Raw genomic sequence first — 21,912 nt, forward strand, 5'->3', positions numbered from 1 at the left:
CTTTCTCCCTTTCATTCTCTCAAGCCTTCTCCTCCACATCGCGAGTCAGTTACCTGAATCTATTGACGTCACTGCGTCTTTCAAAAAGAGAAATATTCACCTCAAAAGGTTTTGATTTCAGCCACAAAGAGGAGGCGCTGGTATTGATCAGAGTCGCTGTCTGTCTGTTCTTTTCTCTACCAGGGACCGAAGAGCTCCAGCCTCTATAGAGGGACTCAGACAGGGTGGGAGGAGATCCCAGCAGGTAAAAAGACCCACCGCAGGTCAAGAACACCAACAGCATATCAGCTGGCTATTTCTGAAGGGGCCATTGTGCTTGATTTCAGTCCAGACGCCACAGCAAAACCCTCACATACACATACACACACACGTCCCTCACACCTGGGTGTAGGTCAAACTGTTTAAGGGCAACATCTTGTAAATGTTACTTTCACTTGTATGGGAAGGGGATATATATATACAGTACACGTGCACACACACATTTAGACACTTTTTTTTGACCTGACCCAGGGCCGGATTGGGAATAAGCCTTGGACTGCAGACTTCTACAATAAAAAATATGTTTTTTTTAAATAACATGTTTCAAAGATATAGCAATACAATGTTTACTTGTTCAAATATTTATGGTTTAATATTTATGGATAATTCAAAGGGTTTTCCATTGTTCCGACCTATAAAAACAGCAAAGAAACCAGAACAGATATAAATCTAGCAGTTAAACTTTTAGTTTGCAGCTATTATCTATTCTTTAAATGTTTTAATTGTGGTTTTGCGCTTACTGTCTGGGCATGAGCGCTAGAGAAAGAATACTCACTCTCTGCCAAGTTACACAAAAAAGCCACACTTTTAATGCATATTGGTGTAAAGTGTTGAGGGATTAATTACATCATAAAATATTATTATTATTAACACACACACATACATTATTCGTATGTGAATGTGGCTTGCCTTTTAGGATTCGTAATATAGCCTGTAAGCCATATTACAACATTTATGCCAATATGAAACAAGACAAAACAAAACCCACAGCTGCAAATGAATTAAAAGTCTAACACATTCGCATGCAGTAAAAGAGCTTCCGCACAAAAAAATAAGGTGGGTTGTGTGCTGCAACAACATGTTTGTGACTAGTGGGTGGCACACAAGTTTCTCTCATTGACACTCACCCCCTTGTCATAATGTTAATTATATTCTAATTGAAATATCCAATAAACTAATCTGTGCAATTTGTTTGAGTAAATGTGACATAAACTTGTTTATGTGTTAAGATAGCTATTAAAGAGACCCATTTGTACATACTTGCATGATTATGGTTAAAGATTGTTCAGCTCATTCTTTAAAATATGTAAGGAAAATAAAAATAACACTTAATTTCAACACTTGTTTTGCTTGTACAGTTTGATGCAAAGCATGGACTTAGAAGACTCTTAATACAGTTCACCATAATGCAGTATAATTTTGAGTTCCCACAACTTATTTCTATTAAGTACAATGAGCTTTTTAAATATTTATATCAAATGATCATTTTTCTTTTAATTAGTTTCACTGTTGTGGTTTTAAAGTGCAAGGTAAAGGTCACTTCAGTTCACAAACCTCATATTCCCTGTGTGCGTGTTAGCGAATATGGGGCAGAGATGTGCTCTCACCCTCTGGTTTTGTAAGGTCAGGAATGTCTTAATTTTTTATGTCGATTCCAATTATATTTGGCTTTTTTTACTCCTGCAAGAGAGAGTCATTTGGAAGCTTTTATCTCGTTATGACATCAATAACAACATCTGCTACTTAAATTCAGCACAATAAGCAGCATTGTAAAGCTTCCTGAAGAACTCTGAACAGCACATTCCAGCCATGTTTGTGTTTGCCATCGTCGTTTTCACGAGTTTCTGATCTTCTCATTCCCTTTTCAGACTTTTGTTTGACTCTGCGTGCGTGTCTCTTAGCTTATACTGTCAGCATAAAATTGATCTCAGAAATGAGCTAAATTTGACAAAACCGCCTTTCAAAGGTAAAATGATTTATATTTGAATATAACCAATTTTAAGATGCAAAACAATTAAATTTTACACTGCTTTGCCTGATTATAGAATGTAATAACCAGACGGGATTTAATAAAGAAAGTATCTCTTCTTTGTAGTTTCTTAATCACGGTTTCTGCAGGATTCACAAAGTCAAATTTAAGACTTTTTAAGACCTTTTTAGGATCATTATTAATAAATTGTCAGACTTATACTGCACTAAAGACTAAGGGCTCTATTTTAACGATCTAGGTGCAAAGTCTAAAGCGCATGGTGCTAAATAATTAATGCATGTCCAAATCCACTTTTGCTATTTTAAGGACAGAAAAAGATGCTTTGCACCCTGGTGCATGGTCCAACAGGGTTGTGCTTATTCTCTAAATGTGCTTTAAACATAACGTGCATTAAACTAATCAGTCTCATCTCCCATTCCATTTAATAGTCGCGCCATGGCGCATTTGCTATTTACTTGGTGGACTTTGTAAGTCGAAAAACTGAATGCTTTACAAGCGAGAAAACAGTAAATCGACTATCTGTGCAAGGATAAAGAACGAGCCTCCTCCATGCAGAATCTTTCTGTTTATTTTACTTTTACTCTTTACTTTACTCCTTTACTTTCATGGATAAGGAAACGGTGGAAACTCATGCCACTAAAGACATCCATTAGCTACATATTTAATTTGCAAATGAGCAAAAATTTGAGCAAAATTTGAGCAAAACTATTTCTAAATTCAGTTCCAATTTCCAGCAAATGTATGAATGAACAATAATAACGAAGTGTGGTCAAAAAAGAAAAATTTATATCCAAGCACACTTATATGGTGGTGCATACGTCTCCAAAACCTGACAGGTGGATAAATGTAAACTTCATTCATTTATTCATTTTCTTTTCGGCCTAGTCCCTTTATAAATCTGGAGTCGCCACATCGGAAGCATGAAAAAAAAGCCCCCCGACATGGAGGCAGTGTTTTTATGTTTATGTAGAAAAGTATTTATTTATTATTTATTTTTTTAACATATCAATCCCTTAATTTTTTCATATGTAAAGATATTTGTGTATTGCTGTACATCCTGTGTGTATTAAGCAATGTGTATGTGTTTTGGACCTGCATAGGTGCATAACTAACATACTCTGCGCTGGACAATAATTCTGTGAATTTAAGACTTTTTAAGGTCTAACATTTAGTTTTTGATATTGTAGACATTTAAAGATTTTTAAGAACCCGCCAAAACCCTGTTAATACAAAATAACTGATGAGCAAAAGGACAATTTGTGGATTACCTGTTTTACGTGTTGGGTATTTTTAAATATTTATATCTTATCTTTTTTTTTTATTTTGGTGCCATGCATGCATTGTATTGATAAAAATGAACTGTAAATATGTCAAAAGTCCAGAGAAACACAATGATTAGAAAAAAAAAATCTTTTATCATCTTATTTTTCATAAATTTTTTAATTCAATTTTGTATATCTATCACAGAAATGCAAATCCTTAGAGTTTAAAAACTGTATATCATGTCTGTCAATATGTATTTAAAAAGCTTAGTAAATTTGTGATTCATTTTATATTTAATTTAAACGAAGATAGAGGAAGATATCATATTGTGCTTCAGCATCCTCCTACAATTCACAGTGTTAAACGGCTGTCAACTTATGGAAAGTCCTGAATATAAATGCTGTAGTATACACAATCACACAGGCAAGAGAGGGAAGAAAGTGAAAGAGCGAAAGGGAAGATTTCTTTTAGTTACTGAAATAAGAGTTGAAGAAGAATAAAGATGTGAGAAGATAAAGTTACCAAGAAAGGAAGGAAGTAAAGGTGAGGAGGAGAGCGAGGGGAAAAAAGTTAGAAGTGAAAAAAATAGCAGAGATGGTGATGATATTGACAGAGAAAGAATACGGTATACAGAATGTTATTTCAACAGACAAAGTAAAACATGTCTGGAGATAAAAATGTTGACAGAAAGATGAATGTGGATACGAGGAGGTTTAGGTGACTTAATTGAGCTTGTCACACACTATTTTTAAGTGTTGGAGTTCTTTCACCTCATCACCGAGCCTCATGGCATTGACACGACAGCTTGTATTTTTTTGTGTAGATAGTTTGTAAGTTGTCTTGTGCTGATTATATGACTATTTTTCAAAATCTGACAGTTTTCATCAAGTGGACACCAAAAATATCCCATTGACTTGCATTGAAGGAGCAATCTGAGTCATATGTGCAGACTAGTTTATTGTACAGTCTTAGGCTGTGTGTTCACACTTGGCTGGTTTGATTGCTCTGTTTGTGCAGTTTATAAGTGTGAATGCAGCCATATGAACTTTGAAGCACACCAAATTAAAGATGGGTCTGCTGAAATATATAAGCAACATGCACTAAAGACATAAACGAACCATTCAAATATACAGGTGTCAGAAGCATGTCAATAGATCTTTGATTTTATGTGAAGACAGAATAATTAGTGATGTTCAAATTCCTTTACAACAATGTGTAATGTCTTCAATGAATATAAGGGTGAAAAATGTTCACCGATACTGTAGCTTGATGCAAGCAAACCCTTCAGTTTGTTTATGCTAACAAATAGCATGATTGAATGCATATGATCTGGTCTGCTCATCTAATGAATGAAAAGCACATTATTGTTAACGGAAAAAGTCTAGACTAAATTATAGTCAAAAAGATCAAACTAACCAACATTAATTTTTGTTGTAATTGGCTGCATTGCTCTGTTGATTCATTAGCAGATAGGAGCATGCCCATTCAGTCACATTACTGATGTTTCTCTGTTTGTATCAAGCCATTTTCGTTGATGAAATGAACAGCTTTATAAGTCATTATAATCATTTATAAGCTCTTCATGAGTTTTCATCTGATTAATGTAGTCACATTTTCAACTTGGTTGTATATAGTTGTTTAGGATGATCAGTGAGTTCTGTCACAAAAAAAGATGTCATAAATCACCAACTCTTTGTTGTTGTTGTTGGTTTTGTATCTTTGATTTCATTCTTAAGAATTGCTATGAACACTAACTAATTCCAAAAAGAAATAATTAAAGAAATAATCAAAGACAAAGATTTTTTAAATTATTTTTCAGACTTGTGCTTTTGTGTATACTTTGACTTTGACCTGTAAGCAACCTGGTCATAGTATCTTATACTCCGTACAATCGCTCTGATGAGGTGTGCATGGTAATATCTGTAAAATCTGTTAATATGATGGGAAGAAGTTGTGATCTGAGATGTTTTGTTCTTTCATGGCCTGCTGGTCATTACTTGCATCAGCCAAACTGTTGAACGTTACACTTGGGTCAAGGTTCAAATGATTAGAGTACAAACAGAGCAATGGAAAGTCAACAAGTGTTGTTTTGTTTTTGCAATGTTGAAGTATTTGTAAAAGTGATTGTGGAAAATGTGTTTTATTAACTCATTAATGTTAAAATCATTCATATGAATGTGCAGTGGACCATTCATAAAGCCAGTACTTGTAGTGTAGTCGTAAATACATTTTTATATACAATATAACTGCACAGGAAATGTTTGGAAAGTCCTTTTAATGTTTTTCAACATACAATATATTAGTGCTTAGATTCTTAATTGTCATAATCAACAATGAAATTACATATGCACTTTAATGTATTTACAGTTTTAAAATATATGGTAGGACCCAACATTTCTTAATATCTATAAACTCCCATAGACTAATCTAAATAAATAATCCTTATAAAAACATCTTGCAAATATTTATAGTTGAAAAAAAAACTCCACTCAATCACTCACACATTAAATATCATCCGTTTTGGTGTGAAGACGCGTCAGTGATAATCAACTGTTGCTGTGTCAGAGATGTGGCAAGTCCCGATCAGAATGACTAACATCCCTCACCTCCCCTAACCAAGACTAAACATCATCACCATGCAGGAAGGAACGGCCTGTTGCGAAATTACATGATCCGTCGTTTACATCCCAGCAGATAAATATTTACCCCTGTGTTGTGGCCCGCCTTGTGATTAGCCACCTCCCCTCGCACAGTACCGTGGACCACCTCAGTGAACAATGGCTCTTTCATGGGCACCGTGTCATTCCTCTTCCCCTCCTGTGAACCCTAGGGAGTGGGACAGGAAGTCGCCCTCAAAGCCTCAGACCGGGTAAAGGACTCTAAGGGAAGTGGGGGAGAGAAATTAGGAAAGGGGGTGCTCAGGTAATTGAACCCTGAAGGTCTGGACCAATCCATCCGTCTAGCTTTGAGTCGCCATTGTGTTTGTTGATCTGTACCTCAATCTTGATGGATGTCAGTGCTCAGCTCAGCATAACCCACTTTACTCCTGTAATGTGATGCAGTTTTTAGTAAAATGGCTTGTTCAGTGCTAAAGAATTGGAGTGGAATACCAGAATTGGTTAGCTAACAAAATTGACCGAAAGTGATTAGCTGACCAATATGAAGTTGGTCAGCTAATGTATTTTACTTTTTTTATTTTATTTTTATTTATTTATTTATTTGTTTAAATGTCAGGATAATAAATAAAAAGCTCAATGGAACACTAAAAAGTCATGTTATTTTGCCTTAGCAGATTTTGTCATTGGCCTTACTTGGCTAACTAGTGAACTTATCTGTTTCTCAAATGTTGCTTTAATAGTTTTGCAAACACCTGAATGTAAGTCCATCCTCAAAAGATTCTGTATAATTACCTCCTAGAACTGACTGATCAATTCCCGAAACATCATGAGTTTACCTCCAAACATGATATAACATTGCAGAGTGTCAGATATTCATTTGATGCTCTGAGGCGAAATGTCTTTACTATGAAAGAACAAATCCGCTAAAGTGGATCCCAGCTTGAATAAATGTGAATTGTCACTATTTATATATAGTAACATGCTATTTTTTAATTTTAATTGATTAATCTTTTTTATTTTTATGTTTAGGAAAATTCACAATTCGATAGCTATTAAAATTGGTATAATTTTTATAAATTCTACCATTCAGTGCATTTAAATGACAAAATAGCAGTTTTGTCTATGTATTTAACCAGTTTTCTCAGAAATTGTTAGATAAATGTCAAATGTGACACGATGTTTGTTCAGTAGCCTGCAAGGCTTAGATAATGCCTTCAGAAAAAGAAAGTTATTACAGAAAGAATGTCGATGTTATGACATTTAATGATAAAAGAATGGCAGTTAATTTAGCTTAAATTTGTTTTAGTCAGAATGATATGCACTGATGCTCAATAGGTAATAACTGTGCACAATAGGACCATAAATCTCCGTTAAGACGATAAATAGGGTCAATTCTGATTTCACATCGCCTTTAAGCCTGAACTCCTAGAGCAGGTTGGAGCCCATGGAGGGACAGATGTCGCCAAATCCGCCCATCTTGATTCCAGCGACTTTCATTACCAGATGTTTCAGGGCTATTATTGCATTAGAGCTGAAATGAATAGGCAGATGTGTGCGTATGTGTGAGCGCATTATTAGCAGAGCTGAATTGTGCTGGTCTTATGATCACAGTGATTATAGAGAGTCGAAGCGGAGCACAACCGCAGGCTGGCGACTGGTAATCCTCTTCTTTCCCTAAATAAGCCCCCCTGTCATCCGCTATGTCTGATACAAATGCTTTCACAATCCCCTATTCTACCCTTTAATTCTCTCTCTCTCTCTCAATCTCAGTATGATGTTAGCCGGGCACTTTATCAGAGCCATTGTGTTTATCTGATCCTATTAAACACTAGAGGAACAGAAGAGCTGCGCTTTCTGTCCTTCTCATCCCTCTACCCTGTCTGTGGGACACAATAATGGCATTGTGATGTCCTGAAAGATCCTGCCCCACCAAACAGACCTGTTTATTTGAGCAGCTCACGGTGACATAGAGATCTTTGTGACATAGAGGTAAAAGTGGGACAGACAGCTTCCAGGTGTTTCTGCTGATGAACAGGTGTGCCTGCATGTGCGTATGCCTGTGTGTTTTTTATATTCAATCTTTCTGTCAAACACTCACACACACATGCATCCGGCATTTTCCTGGCTCCCTCAGTCATCAAATTCAGCATTATTTAAAAAGCAAAAGCACTAAATGCCCCTCTAAACCCTTAATCACAGCGCGGCTGCTAATTCAATAATACCCCCGTAGCTGTCTGGTGATGCCCGCATTGTTTTGGCTCTGCCCAGGTGATGGTGGCTCATTCAGGGAGCCTGGCGTTGTCTCAGGGGCACGGTGCCCTGTTACGGGTGCCCATTGTGCATCTATTGTACGCCTATTGTGGCAACCCTGAGAGAGCTGGAGGAAAACAAAGGCACCAGCTCTGCAGAGTGCCCGTGCTGATTTCGCATGCACCTGGCATCGCCACAGACGCGGGACATTATTAATTGCTAATACATATTTATGTGGCACAAATTTGCCATTTGTTTATGCATAAAATTATCAATAGACACAGGGCGCTTAGCCAGAGAAAATGGTGACCTTTTTAAAGCAGGACTGAATGGAGCTTCGCTCGCCGGTTATGACTTTGTGCACTTTGTGTGTAGTGCACGATTGCTTTTGTGCGAGTCACATGTGTGTGTAATAGAGAGCATCTTGTGTGCACATGCTTGATGTTGTTTGTGCGTCTGAGTGAAGTTTATATCAACTCAAGATAAATGGAAAGGGACTGTGAGGGAGTATAACATGGCCAGAAGACATTTTTGAAAAAAATAGTTATTAATGTTAGTAAATATTATAACACGGATGTCAGGGATACTTGATTCTGATTGGTCTGTCATGGCAATCTAAGGTGTTATTCTCAGATAACATCCACTGAAACTAATAACACAGGCTTATCTGCGTACTTTTCTATCATCTTGACCGTCAGTGAAAACATTCACATCCATATACATTCACTTACAGATTTATATTTTTATCATATTTATATTATTTAGCAAAATAAACAAATAAAGTACATCCAAATGCTTGTCTTCGTAGAATAAACCCCCTTCAATCTTATACAACGATACACCTGTCGTGTTTAATTCCGCGAAACAACCACCAGGATGTACTTAATCCCTTACTTAGTACAGTTTATTAATATTAATACCAATTGTTATGTTAATAATATTGCCAATCTAACAGGCTAATGTAGTTAATTAGTTTCGAAAAAATATTATTAATTAAATGGAGAAAAATAGCAGCTAAAATATTGACCTTTCCTTAAAAAAATCATAACTTAAAACCTTAATATTGATTTGAAAAAGCTGATTAATATAATTATTATATTGAGGTAAAATGTAGTTACATTGACACCACAGAGTCCTGATAAATGTAAAACAAAAATAAATAAAAATTCTGATTAAATTACAATTAAAATGACTGGATATCAATGCATACCTGTAGCAGTTATTGAATGTGACAGAATTTTTAATTCATTAGCTGAAGAACCACTTCATTGGCATTGATTACAAGATATACAGTGCATCTGGAAAGTATTTATAGCGTTTCACTTTTTCCACTTTTTATGTTACAGCCTTATTCCAAAATGGATTAAATTCATTTATTTCCTCAAAATTCTACACACAACACCCCATAATGACAATGTGAAAAAAACTCAAATAACATGTACATAAGTATTCACAGCCTTTGCTCAATACTTTATTGATGAACCTTTGGCAGCAAATACAGCCTCAAGTCTTTTTGAATATGATGCCACAAGCTTGGCACACTTGTCTTTGGGAACTTTTGCCCATTCCTCTTTACAGTACCTTTCAAGGTCTGTCAGGTTGGATGAGAAGCGACGGTATACATCCAGAGATGTTCAATAGGATTTAGGTCTGGGCTCTGGCTGGGCCACTCAAGGACATTCACCGAGTTGTTGTGAAGCCACTCCATTGAAATTTTGGTGGTGTGCTTTGGGTCATTGTCCTGCTGGAAGATGAACTGTCTTCCAGTTCCTGCTGCTGAAAATTATCCCCAGAGCATGATGCTGCCACCACCATGCTTCATTGTAGAGTGACCATCGGGTTATTGATCACCTCCCTGACTAAGGCCCTTCTCCCCTGATCACTTAGCTTAGATGACCGGCCAGCTCTAGGAAGAGTCCTGGTGGTTTCAAACATCTTCCACTTTCGGATGATGGAGACCGCTGTGCTCATTGGAACAATATGTATATATATATTTAAAAGTTGTAATAAGACCATTAACACACCAGGGTTTTTCCAATGACTTTCCTACAAAGGGTTAAGGGAATACTGGAAACTAGGTTAAAGTGGTTGCTCACTAGCCCAAAACAAAAATCCTCTTGTCTTTTATGATATTGGTCTGGTTAATATGGTCTGGTTTTCTCTATTGGGATTTTAAAAATTTCTTATGATGCACCAGTTTAAAAAGATAATGTAATAGCCAACCTGTTTTCAAAAAACACTCTTTGAGGGATCAGCATAAACTATATTTTTTAAAACCCTTTACTGTCCTTTGCAATCATATTTGCAGTGCTCACCTTAACAAACATCATTAATTAATATAAATTGTCTATTTGAATGACACAAATCATGTGTCAGGTTACAAGTCTTGTGTTTTTGTGTGATTGCTTCTAGTTGAGAGGCTCATAAGCATCACCCAGCTTCACTTGACCCGGTGGCAACACACACACACACATACACACTCAACTCAATAAGGAATACATTAGTCCTATTTCAAGTGACTCTTCCCCTTTCTCAGCAAACACATTTATTTTCTATTAAAGCCTGATCTGCAGAGCTGGCAGCCAAGTAGCCGCCAGAGTTTATTACCATAAAGATTAGAACAGAGCTCTTAACACACAGGTGAACACACGCACATTCACTCAGTCCCACTCAATCCCACATGTATGTGTGTATGTCAGTGTGTGAACATGCACTTTTATTTCCCACCTGTTGAAAGGCTCTCTGTGGATCTATTCGAATCTATTTGAATTCGTTTCTACACAGCTGTTTAATATTTTAGAAAATTTAAAGACACTGTTCACCTAAAAGTAAATATTTTGACATGTTTTTTTTAAGGGGGTGGGGGTGGGGGCGGAGGGTTCTGCATATATTTTCTTACATAGAATTTTTGTCTTGTTTTGCAATGACTAAAACAAAAGGCATTTACATTATAAGTAAAATTGCATTATAAATCAAGTTTTGTTTTCTATTTTAAAAAAAGTTGAAAAACTGTAATGTTAAAACCCCTATACCTGACTTATACACAAAAGGTGCACTTTCACTATGCTTTCCATTCAAAAGTGAGTGCAGACGAGGCTGCTCATCTCCTAAATGGGACAAACAGCACCATAAATATAGCATAGAAATGGCATGTACATTTTGCTGTAATAAAGTAGCATGTAAAGTAATCCGATTACTTTTGTGTAGATCAGACCTGTAATAAAAATATGTTTTGTCGTACTTGACATCAGTAATGTAAATATAACCAAAAAACCAGTATGGACATTGTTAAAAATGTATAGGTCAAACATACGGCGTCCCATTTGATTTTATATGCAAATTAAAGGTCAATGTTGCAAACACAGCAACTTATGTCAGAGTAACATTTTAAAATATAGGTTGTCATTCAGTGTTACAGATATATTTATTCAAAAAAAGAAACTGCATGCTTTCATGCACTTATTAGTAAGTAAAACAGCGTGCTGACCTGTACTTATTATAATGTATCAATCAAAAAGTGTTCCTGCTAAACATGTATTATGTATTTAAGAATTAATTAGATTAACTGTCATTGCATTAACACTTGTCATAGCACTTACATATCTGTTGCTCTTTTGCTTGTTTGATAGATCCTATTGTTCTCATTCATTAGTCACTTTGGATAAAGAAATCTGCTAAATGATTAATGTAAATCTAAATGGGTAAAACCTAGTGGTTTGAAGACTAGTGGCAAAATATAAAGATTAAACATGGCAATTAATTAGTATTTGGGGGCTGCACTATGATTCTTTTATAGAGTTTTTCATGCCATCTTTAATTTTCACTTTTGGAGAACTATTTCTTTAATGCTCTCCTCCTCACCTCTTTCTTTGTTCACCTTTCTCCTCTGTTTCTCATCCCCAGGGTTCAGCTCCTCACCAATGGGTTTATGGTCTGAAGACGAGCAGCACTCATCTCTTTCACATCCTTTGTAGGTCAGTTCCTATTTTTACTCGTTTTCTTCCCCCATTTTTTTGTGCAAGGACACCCATTGTTGTCGCCCGACACAAGCAAAGTCTGTCGTATTGGTAAACAAATCAATTACTCCTTCACAATGCTGGCGATGTCCTCATCAAAGACACATTATCACTCTGTGCCGTATTGTTGTCATCATGACACCTCTAATCATGGTTATCATAGGCTAGTAGTTTCCATGGCTACCCTATACCAGTCAGCCAATGAATTGCCCTATCCCAGGCCAGCACAACTGCCCTTAGCCAATTGTAGCACCCTAAGAAAGACTTACTACAGTAAGTGCTCAGTTCGGACCTTCACCTTTGAGATTGAGAGCAAAATAAGCTTTTACAGCTACTGTTACATTACATTATTTCTGTTTCCTATTTATTGCATTTTGAGGGTATTACATAACAAAAACTAGAAAGTGGAAACACTAATATGCGCATAAATTCAAAATGTCTAATTTTTTTTGCAGATAAAAACATGCACATAAACTTCAGTTGAAACTAATTTACTGAGGAAATTCAACTGATGATGGGATTAGATAACTAGACTAACATGGAACATTGGACCAGTCAAGTGGTTTCCGTTTCCATAAACATTAAATTGCTAATATAAGTCAAGTTAGTTAACCTCAAAATGAAAATTGTCACAACTAATTGACCCTCATGTCATTCTATTTCTATTTGTTGTAATTTTATTGAGTACGTGTAAGAGGTTTATAAGAAAGTGTCTGGTGCATATAAAGAGGAGATTATTTTCTAAATTTTTCAATCTATTTAAGACAAATTAAAATATTTAAAATTAAATACGTAATCTTAACTCTATTCATCAAGTTCTTCGACAATTCTGAAGGTAAATTCAAAAGTTTTTCTGAAGAGGCTCAATCAATTTTGAGATGGACCGCTTTTACCATTTATGCACATACAGTATAAGCACTGATCATAAACATTGGTTTGTAATGACATGAGGGTATGTATATATATATATATATATATATATATATATATATATATATATATATATATATATATATATATATATATATATATATATATATATATATATATATATATGTATATGTGTATATATATATGTGTATATATATATATATATATGTATGTATGTAAAACAAATTACAATTAATTAATTACAATTTTAAAAAAAAAGCCAGAGACAGGTGGTGATTTTGTTAAATGAGACTGTAAAAAATGATCTGATATGTAATGGCAGAACATTCCACAGAGTTAAGAAGTTAAGAAGTTCATCAATGTAAGTAGGTTCCAGACCATTCAAAACTTTAAAAACAAATAACAATAACTTGCATTGAATCCTAAATTGAACTGGGAGCCACCAAAGGGCTGATAAAACTGGTGAGATACTAGAACTTTATTTTGTTCCAGTTAAAGGCCTAGCAGCTGCATTTTGAACCAGCTACAGGCGCACAATTGAAGCATGCAAAACTCCTGAATACAAAGAGTTGCAGTAGTCCAATCTGGACATCATAAAAAATATTGATGATGGTCTTCAACTCCTTAAAAGACAGAAAGGGCTTCAGTCTATCAGTGTTTCTTAATGGATAGAAACCACTTTTGACGACTGGATTTATTTGCTTGTCAAACTTAGCGTCAAAAATAACTCTAAGACTTTTTGCATGATTGTCAACCTTAGATTTAAACGAACCTAGTTAATTAATTCTAATGACATGAGGGTGAATAAATGAGGACAGAATTTTCACTGTGGGGTCAATCACCTCTTTAAATGTTTTGATCTATTTTTGTTTACAGCTTCAGAACTCCAGTAACCTATTGAAATTGCACCTTAAAATGCAGTTGCATGTGTTCTCCCAAAGAGAATGAGTTGAGCTGGTTGGCTTTTTTTTGGTGGAGGAGGTGTAGTGATTATTCAGAGAGCAGGGTCATGGTTATCAGAATAAACGGAGAGCAAGAGAAGTAGAAAAAGAGAGAGAGTGAGATGGAGAGTGAGGACAGGGCCACAGGGAGGGGGCACAGGGCCAGCTGGAGGGCCAGGCTGTGTGCTTTGTGTGTTTGCAGCAACAATGCAGGGCAGCTGAGAGTTGCCCCATGACCGTTTCTCTGAGGGCAGCCTGTACCCTGTCCACACACACACACACACATACACACACACGCACACACACACACACACACGGGTCACTGCAGAGCTACTCAGCTGCTGGTGCAGTCAACTGGAAACAGCCACACTCCTAAAATCAGATTGTTTTTTTTTTCCTGTCAAATACACTCAAGTGCATGCTTCGCAGACCTTCATATTAAATGACATATGGGTTTTCTGTTGACACTGTCCAGGAAAGATAGCCAAGCTCGGAGAATGACAGGAATGTGTGTGAGAGTCTGTTTTAAAGGAGTCATAATCATAAATTGTATTAGCATTTTATCATTCTTTCCCCTTGATGTATGCATAAAATGTCATAATCACACTCTTTAAATCATGCCATTATTATGATTAATTAAAAATGATAACTGGCCACATGGTCAGAAACAGTATTTAATTTATTTTTATTATATATACACATCTATATGTGTATATATCATATCTTCTTTATTAACTTAAAATGTGCTGCCAATACTCTTAAGAAGGAAAAGTAGGGCCTATTCTGCAGCTTATTTTATTTATTGGGTCAAGTATCTCATATTTGTTTAAAGGGCAACTTTTTTACCCATTTTTCAAGATTTAAGATAATTCTTTTGTGTCTCCAGAATGTGTCTGTAAAGTTTCAGCTCAAAACACCCATCAGATTATTTATTATATCTTTCAGAAGTTTGTGGTTTTCAGCTCTAAGCATCTTGAAGCTGTTTTTGTTGCCTGTGCCTTTAATTCTAATTCTCCCCCTGCCCACCATTCCCACTCGCCTGTGCTGTGTCAGATAAACAGCACAGTGACAGACATGAGCTAAGCAGATTTCGCTTAACATTTGTGAGAAATATACAGTAAGAACTTTGCCAATGATTATTTGAAGTATTTGTTGTGGAGATAATTCAAGCCTTTCGAAGAGTCACACACAATGTTGATACAAAGTTCACGCACACTACCTACATTTCCATCCACTTATTTTTATGCGCATTTTGGATATACGCATAAATTTAGAAAATGGGCATAAAAACTGTATGCACATAACTGAGTAGGATAAACTTTTTATTCGATGAGAAAAAGATGCGCATAAACTACGATGGAAACACTTTTACTGAACAAATTCCAGTATGCGCATTAAAAAAAGGTCATGTGATGATAAAAATGTGTGAGAATGGACAAACCAACCTGACCACGCTGTAAAACATCTGAAATGTTCTTTTGGTCATTCTAAAATGCCACAACCATTTCAGTATTAGTGTTATTATATTAATAATGACCTCCAGAATCAAGAGCGTCTGTGCTCCGCCTCTCACGCCTTCAAACGCCACCACAAACATGTTCACTGCATTTATTCAGTCATTTATTAAATAAAGAAAAGATTGACGCAGCTTCTCCTACTGCAGCAAATTTCGTTTTTACTTTTGATATTTGGTGCCAGACAATCAGGTAGTGACTATTTTGTCTCTCTTTGTCGACTCATTGGATGGAAGCGCTGCTTTATTCGCACGTCTTTTATGCATTATTCCAGTTGTGTGCATAAAGTTAACTCGCATTTTTGGATGGAAACATTGCTACAGACACACAGACACACACACAGTGCGTGCATTTAACTTTGCACGGTTTTTGCACACAAATGTGACAGGATAAAAGTTAATATCCACTGCTGTATGGATATCCATTATGTTAATGTACAAAATAAACCTGATTTAACGTTCACAAACCAGGATTGAAGCATCTTCTTTTAAAATTGTACTGACATGCAGCTGTGGTGATTAAAAACTGTCTGATCACTGTAATACATTACAAACATGCACTGATTTAGAAACCTTTAAAACTTGTAAAACTCGTTCTTGATCACATTTGATGACGAGTGATGATCACAGAGAGCTGAACAGATCTTTTAATCCAAGTTGCTTTGCGCATGTCCTGTCTTGTTGATATAATTATATTAAAGAGACATGTTAATGCGCAGCTGTCAATCAAATCGGTGAGCGGGGAAACTGCACTCCTACGTCACGTTGCAGTGGGCCTCAAAATGGGAGGGATTTGGATCCTATTTTAACGTCAAGAGGTTTAAAAAGAGACTTATTGTTTTTTTATCACCCCAATATGACTGTGGACACACTATACCTACACACAGTTCTGTCCAAAAAAATATTTTCATCATAGTTGCCCTTTAATTCATATACCATATCCATATCAGATTTTTAAAAATTAAATATATTATTTAATATATACACATGTACATACAAACTGTAAAGACTTCAATTCTAGTTGTCATGTTGTAGGATGGACCAGAAAGTGTTTGGTTATCAACACAGAGGGAAAAAAAACTCCTACAGTACTGGAAAAAAATAAAGGTGATTAAATGATGACCGAATTCTAAATTCATTTCCTCAAGGTCTGGAATGTACAGTGTTTTTAAAAATAAACTTATATCTCACGATCTCATCTCTCTTCAAAAGATCCCACTTCCATTTGAACCTGTATTGTGTAGGTGACACGTTGACACATTTACGCATTGAACAACATCCTGGCTGGACTGAAAGGTCACCAGCCTCTTCATAAAGGTTTATGTTTCTGGGACTGTAGCTTTCTTTGTGTGGTCTAAACAGTGAAATATTGTTGCACAAACGTGTTCAAGCTGTGTGTGGAGCAGGGACGAGTATGCTTGTGTGACCTCTGACCTGTCTTCCTCTCAGCGCGCATCTAAAGGAAGTTCGGCCTGTGTTTAGCCCACACAGACAGGAAATCATGTAGTGCAGAGGGAAGTTGTAGGACCGTAAAGTTGTTTTAGATGTTGTGACCTTTTTGACCTCCGCTTATGATGCAACGTCCTCCTTTCCTTTATTGGAAAACACAGCTGAACGTGTGTATGTGTTTATCCATAAAGGGAAAGTCACTGTCTGAAGAATGCACCGTATGCATCTGTTTGTCTATGTATGTGTGTATCCTCTTTACTTTTGGAAACACCTGCATGCACTCTAAACACCGGGACTCCTCAGTTTCCCCACAGGCTGATCGCTATGGGGACACACTTGTCCTGCTCTGTAAACAGATACAGGCATGATGGAGGATGTGGATGAGCTTGTGTTTGGGATGAGAAGAGGTACAACTGTGTGTTAGTGTGTGTGTGTGTGTACAGCACACGTCAAGTCTCTAATACTCTCTATCAAAGTACCTGTTTACTCTGTCATAGACTACGTTTACATGGACATCAGAAGTCAAATTATTTGCCTTAATCTGAACAAGACAATACTATGATTAAGGTGTTCACGTGACTTGCTTTTTGAATTTTCCTTTCATTCAGGAATATTTCATGAATGCCCCCGTTACAAACGAGATATTGGATGCGAGTATGAACTGCTGGAGTGTTGTTTTAATGCAATTTGATACCACATGCTGTGAAAAAAAACTCAGCATTTCACGATAAAGGTGTCTGTAGTCCCTTACTGACTCGGTAGGTGCAGAGAATAATGTCAAACAGCCTTGTGTGTAGACTATCCTATCACAAAATGCGGCCAAATTCCTACACAACGGTAATAGTTTGATTAATGTGTTTACATGTCTGTACTGCACTTTAATAATTAAAATCAGCATATACTCCACATGTCTTAATTAAATTTCTGTTTAGTTTGATTATGACTTTAGTCGGATTAAGGTAATCAAAAATCGCTGTTTACGGTGGTAGAGTCTTAATCCGAGTATTGTCTTAATCATATTAAAATCTGATTATTGGTGTCCATGTAAATGCACTCAATGTCTGTAATGTAAATACAAGCCAAGAAATGAAAAAAACGATTTACGTTTTTTAAATTTAAGGTTTCAAATTTTAAGAAAGTTTTGTATATATTTGTTCCCATGTTGGGTTAAAACAAATTAACATTTTTAGAGTGCAAGTGACTAAAAACACAAACACTTGCATGTCTACACTGCAGGATGAAGTTGTCAAATGCTTCAAAAACATTCTGTCATGGGCTTTCTGATTTTGGAGTTTAACCAACAAGCAACAATATAAGCAATTCCACACAGGTGTCAAGCTTTTTACTGTAATGCCATAGAAGAACTTTTATTGTTCTCTAAAGAACATTTTAGTGAAATGTTTGTCAATTAATCTTTTTTTCATACTGTGAAGAATTTTTAATCTAAAGAACTTTATTCTAATATATAGAACCTTTTTGTTGGATAAAAAGGTCATGTGGATGTTAAGGGTTCTTTGTAGAACCAAGAAATGTTTTTGACACCAAAGATTCTGTCAGTAATAAAGATGAACAGATCAAAATGTGTTTGGCATGTACTGGACTGGTATGTACTGGACTGAATTAAAATGCAGATTTCATTGCTTAATTTCTCATTGTTGGATCATTGGAAGATTTGAGATTTGCTACTCAATAAACCAATAGGCTATGATTTAAATCAGTAACCTGCAAGTAATATAACTACTTTTTATAACTATTGTTACACCTTCATAACCATGTAAACAAATAGGTGCTTTGTGCTTTGGTGAACATATAATTGTTACTTTATTTCAAAAGCATTTAAAATCTTTCCAATCCCACACTCGTGCATTTCAGACTTGTGTCATGTAAAACATGTTTTATTGCATGTCTTTATTTCTCTTTAATTTGCACAGTATCAGTGCTTTACACAGTAATATTCTTAGCTCACTCAGAGATTTTGATTAAAAAGAAATAATTATGTGTTGAACTAATGTCACAGTTCCTTTCCCTTTTTAAAGGCTTGAAGAGAACAGCGGTCCCTTTTTTCCCCAAAATGAAGAATGTAAAAAAATATTTAAATGTTTAAGGTTAAATATTAAAATAAATATATAAAAGGAAAATTGATTCTTGCTTTGAGAATATTGTACCAGTGCTGGGGAGTAAAATATTGTTTATGTGTTTATTTTCCCAGCCCATTCACAAGAATTTTGGCTAATACTATGTGTAAGCTCTTTAAGTGGACTTACTCTAGAAGATCACAAATGTCCACAATCCAAAGGGAGTGGTTCATTTTTGGATTAACATTCATGTTCAGATGTAATTGGTACTTGCAAGTTATTATGCAGAACTAATCTCAGATACACCAGGAAGCAATTTGTCTGGGGGACGTTTCATGAGGTTACACTACAATCGTTAAATCTACTGACATTAGCTAATTCATTAGATATCATGAACTTATAGCCTGATATACTTCTGGTGAGGATGAAACATAAAATTAATTGTAATTTTGGACAAAAGCAGGTTAAAAATCAAGTAAATTGGTTTACTGCTACATTGAGTAACTAACTATTATTTTTGTTTTTTTTATTTGTGCTGTTATGTGTCTGAAAATTAACCAAGATTAAGGATATGTTGCGATATAGTGCAACAAAACTTATGAGATCAACTATAGCCAACACAGATCTAATCAACTCAATTTCAAAAAGTCCTCCTCTCTCTGCGCAATGTTCAGTGACACATCATCTGTCATTAGGTGACAGATTGTCCCACACTCTTCTCCCAAATTCCCTTCTGAGCCTCTCTCTCAATATGCCCAGTGCCACCGTATTCCCTACGTCTCCCTCCCAATAGACCTGCCCCACTCCGGCTCTCTTCAGTACCTGAACTCCCTCACTTGAGCGACGGTCAGGCTAATTGCGGCAAACGCGCCTGTGAATGTATACGCAGTCATTACTGCTCACAGTGTGTGAAAACAGCAGAGGCCACATAAAGACGCACTCATTATGAAAAATGAGGCTCTTGAGTGAATTACATCGATGCGTTTGTGTGTCTTGTAGGTTGTGGCGTCCCCTGCGAGGCGCCGCGATGAAGGGCGTGGGCAGGGACGGAGATCCCTAATCAACACGGCAATCGCATTTCCATATAAACAACCAAAAGCTCGTCTACATACAATCCAATTCCATATGATATGGGCTTGCCGTCAAGGCTTGTAATTGCTTCAGTTCGCCGAGTGTTAGAACAGGGCAGAAGAGGACGAGAGAGGCCTCTGGAGTAATGGAGGAATAGTCCAAGCGAGAGATTTTTCAATGACCTGAGCTCTCCAGCGTTCTAGTATCCAAATACGCTAAATCAATGCTCAGTCATACAGCAATAACAAGGCGCCTTTTATTTCCACAGTAATGGTTATGAATAATGTAACTGCTACATTTAATATGGCGTAACCTGTTTTTGATGCTCATTAAATGTTTTGGAGAGCGTTTTTGTGACTCAGTGACAAGGCCTTGAACGTAGTACGTTATTTCATTGCCCGTCACCAGGATTTTTAGTGTTGTTTCTTAAAAGACTAATTCATCATTTGCTTTGTTTGGTGTTTTTTTTCCCAAAGTGTTCATAGAAATCAACTTATAAATCATCAAGGACCATGGTTTCAGCTGTTCTTTAATGTTGAAGAAATTATTGCTGAAGAAAATGCCAACTCGTTTCTGTGTGGAGTTTGCATGTTCTCCCTGCGTTCGCGTGGGTTTCCTCTGGGTGCTCCGGTTTCCCCCACAGTCCAAAGACATGTGGTACAGGTGAATTGGGTATGATAAATTGTCCCATAGTGTATGAGTGTGTATGGATATTTCCCAGAGATGGGTTGCAGCTGGAAGGGCATCCGCTGCGTAAAACATGTGCTGGATAATTTGGCGGTTCATTCCGCTGTGGTGACCCCAGATTAATAAAGGGACTAAGCCGAAAACAAAAATGAATGAATGAATGAATAAATGAATGAAAACGCCAACTACATCTTGAATGCCCTGAGTCTAGTACATCAACAGTACTGTAAATGTTCATTTTTGGTTTAACTATGGATGAACTGAAGCATGAACACACTTCAAAATATATTCCTTTTGTGTCGAACAATGAAATAGGTTTGGAGTGACATAGAAGAATAATATTCTTCACTTTTGAGTGAACAGTTCCTTTTAATACCCCTGCTTCATTCCACTTTTTGATTGGTTTTCAAGCGCATTCCTCTGCAAATCAGGCAGCGCATATGATCTCTTTCATGAATGCAGGAGTTTTAAATAATGAGAATCATACATAAACATCCCCTGATCTATTTATCTCAGGTGAGAGAATACCCCCCCCCCCACCCCCCTCCTCCTCTCTCTCCTTGTTCTCTTGCCCCCTCTGGGAATCTTCTCCTCCTGTGGGTTAAAGTAATGTCTAGTCCTTGGGGTTTTCTTCTCCTTGAGATGAACAGAAGGAGAGGAGGAGAACAGGTAGTAGTATTATTCTCTGCTTTTCGCTGGTAATACTGAACCCCGGCCAATTAGGTGGATTAAAACTAACAAAACACCTCCATTAGTGGGAGGTATTGTTACATGCTTGCTGATCATTTAGAAGTAAACTCCTGAGTGCCTCCTGGAATTCTCCCCCGGAATATGTTTCCCTTTCATCTCACAGCCCTTGTGTTCTCAGCAACACAACCAGAACTTCTGTTGGCGCCATGCAGTTTTTTTTCCCAAACGAAGATTATAGCCGTGCAATTAAACATTTAATTTAATAGCTTGTAGTTGAGGCTGAAATTGTGAAAATCTGGAGTTTTGTCTGTTTACATTACATGCAAGAAAAACATTTCAGGTTTTTGAAGCCGTGGACTGAACTTTGATTCAATAAAGGAACAAGGTTTTGAAGAACCAAACAGGAAAAGGCATCTAGT

The 21,912-nt window shown here is 36.4% G+C and overlaps 1 protein-coding gene across 2 annotated transcripts in view; it reads left to right on the forward strand.

Annotated features, from left to right (window-relative positions):
- sox5 (SRY-box transcription factor 5) overlaps nt 1-21,912 on the forward strand; it is a 224,903-nt gene that overhangs the window by 32,627 nt on the left and 170,364 nt on the right. For both annotated transcript variants that reach the window (XM_056455714.1, XM_056455713.1), the window contains exons 3-4: nt 184-244; nt 12,064-12,134. The gene's annotated coding sequence lies outside the window, so the exon portion shown is untranslated. The remainder of the gene's footprint in view (nt 1-183; nt 245-12,063; nt 12,135-21,912) is intronic.

The sequence above is a fragment of the Danio aesculapii genome, chromosome 4 (genome assembly GCF_903798145.1).
Source record: "Danio aesculapii chromosome 4, fDanAes4.1, whole genome shotgun sequence".
NCBI classification, from domain to species: domain Eukaryota; kingdom Metazoa; phylum Chordata; class Actinopteri; order Cypriniformes; family Danionidae; genus Danio; species Danio aesculapii.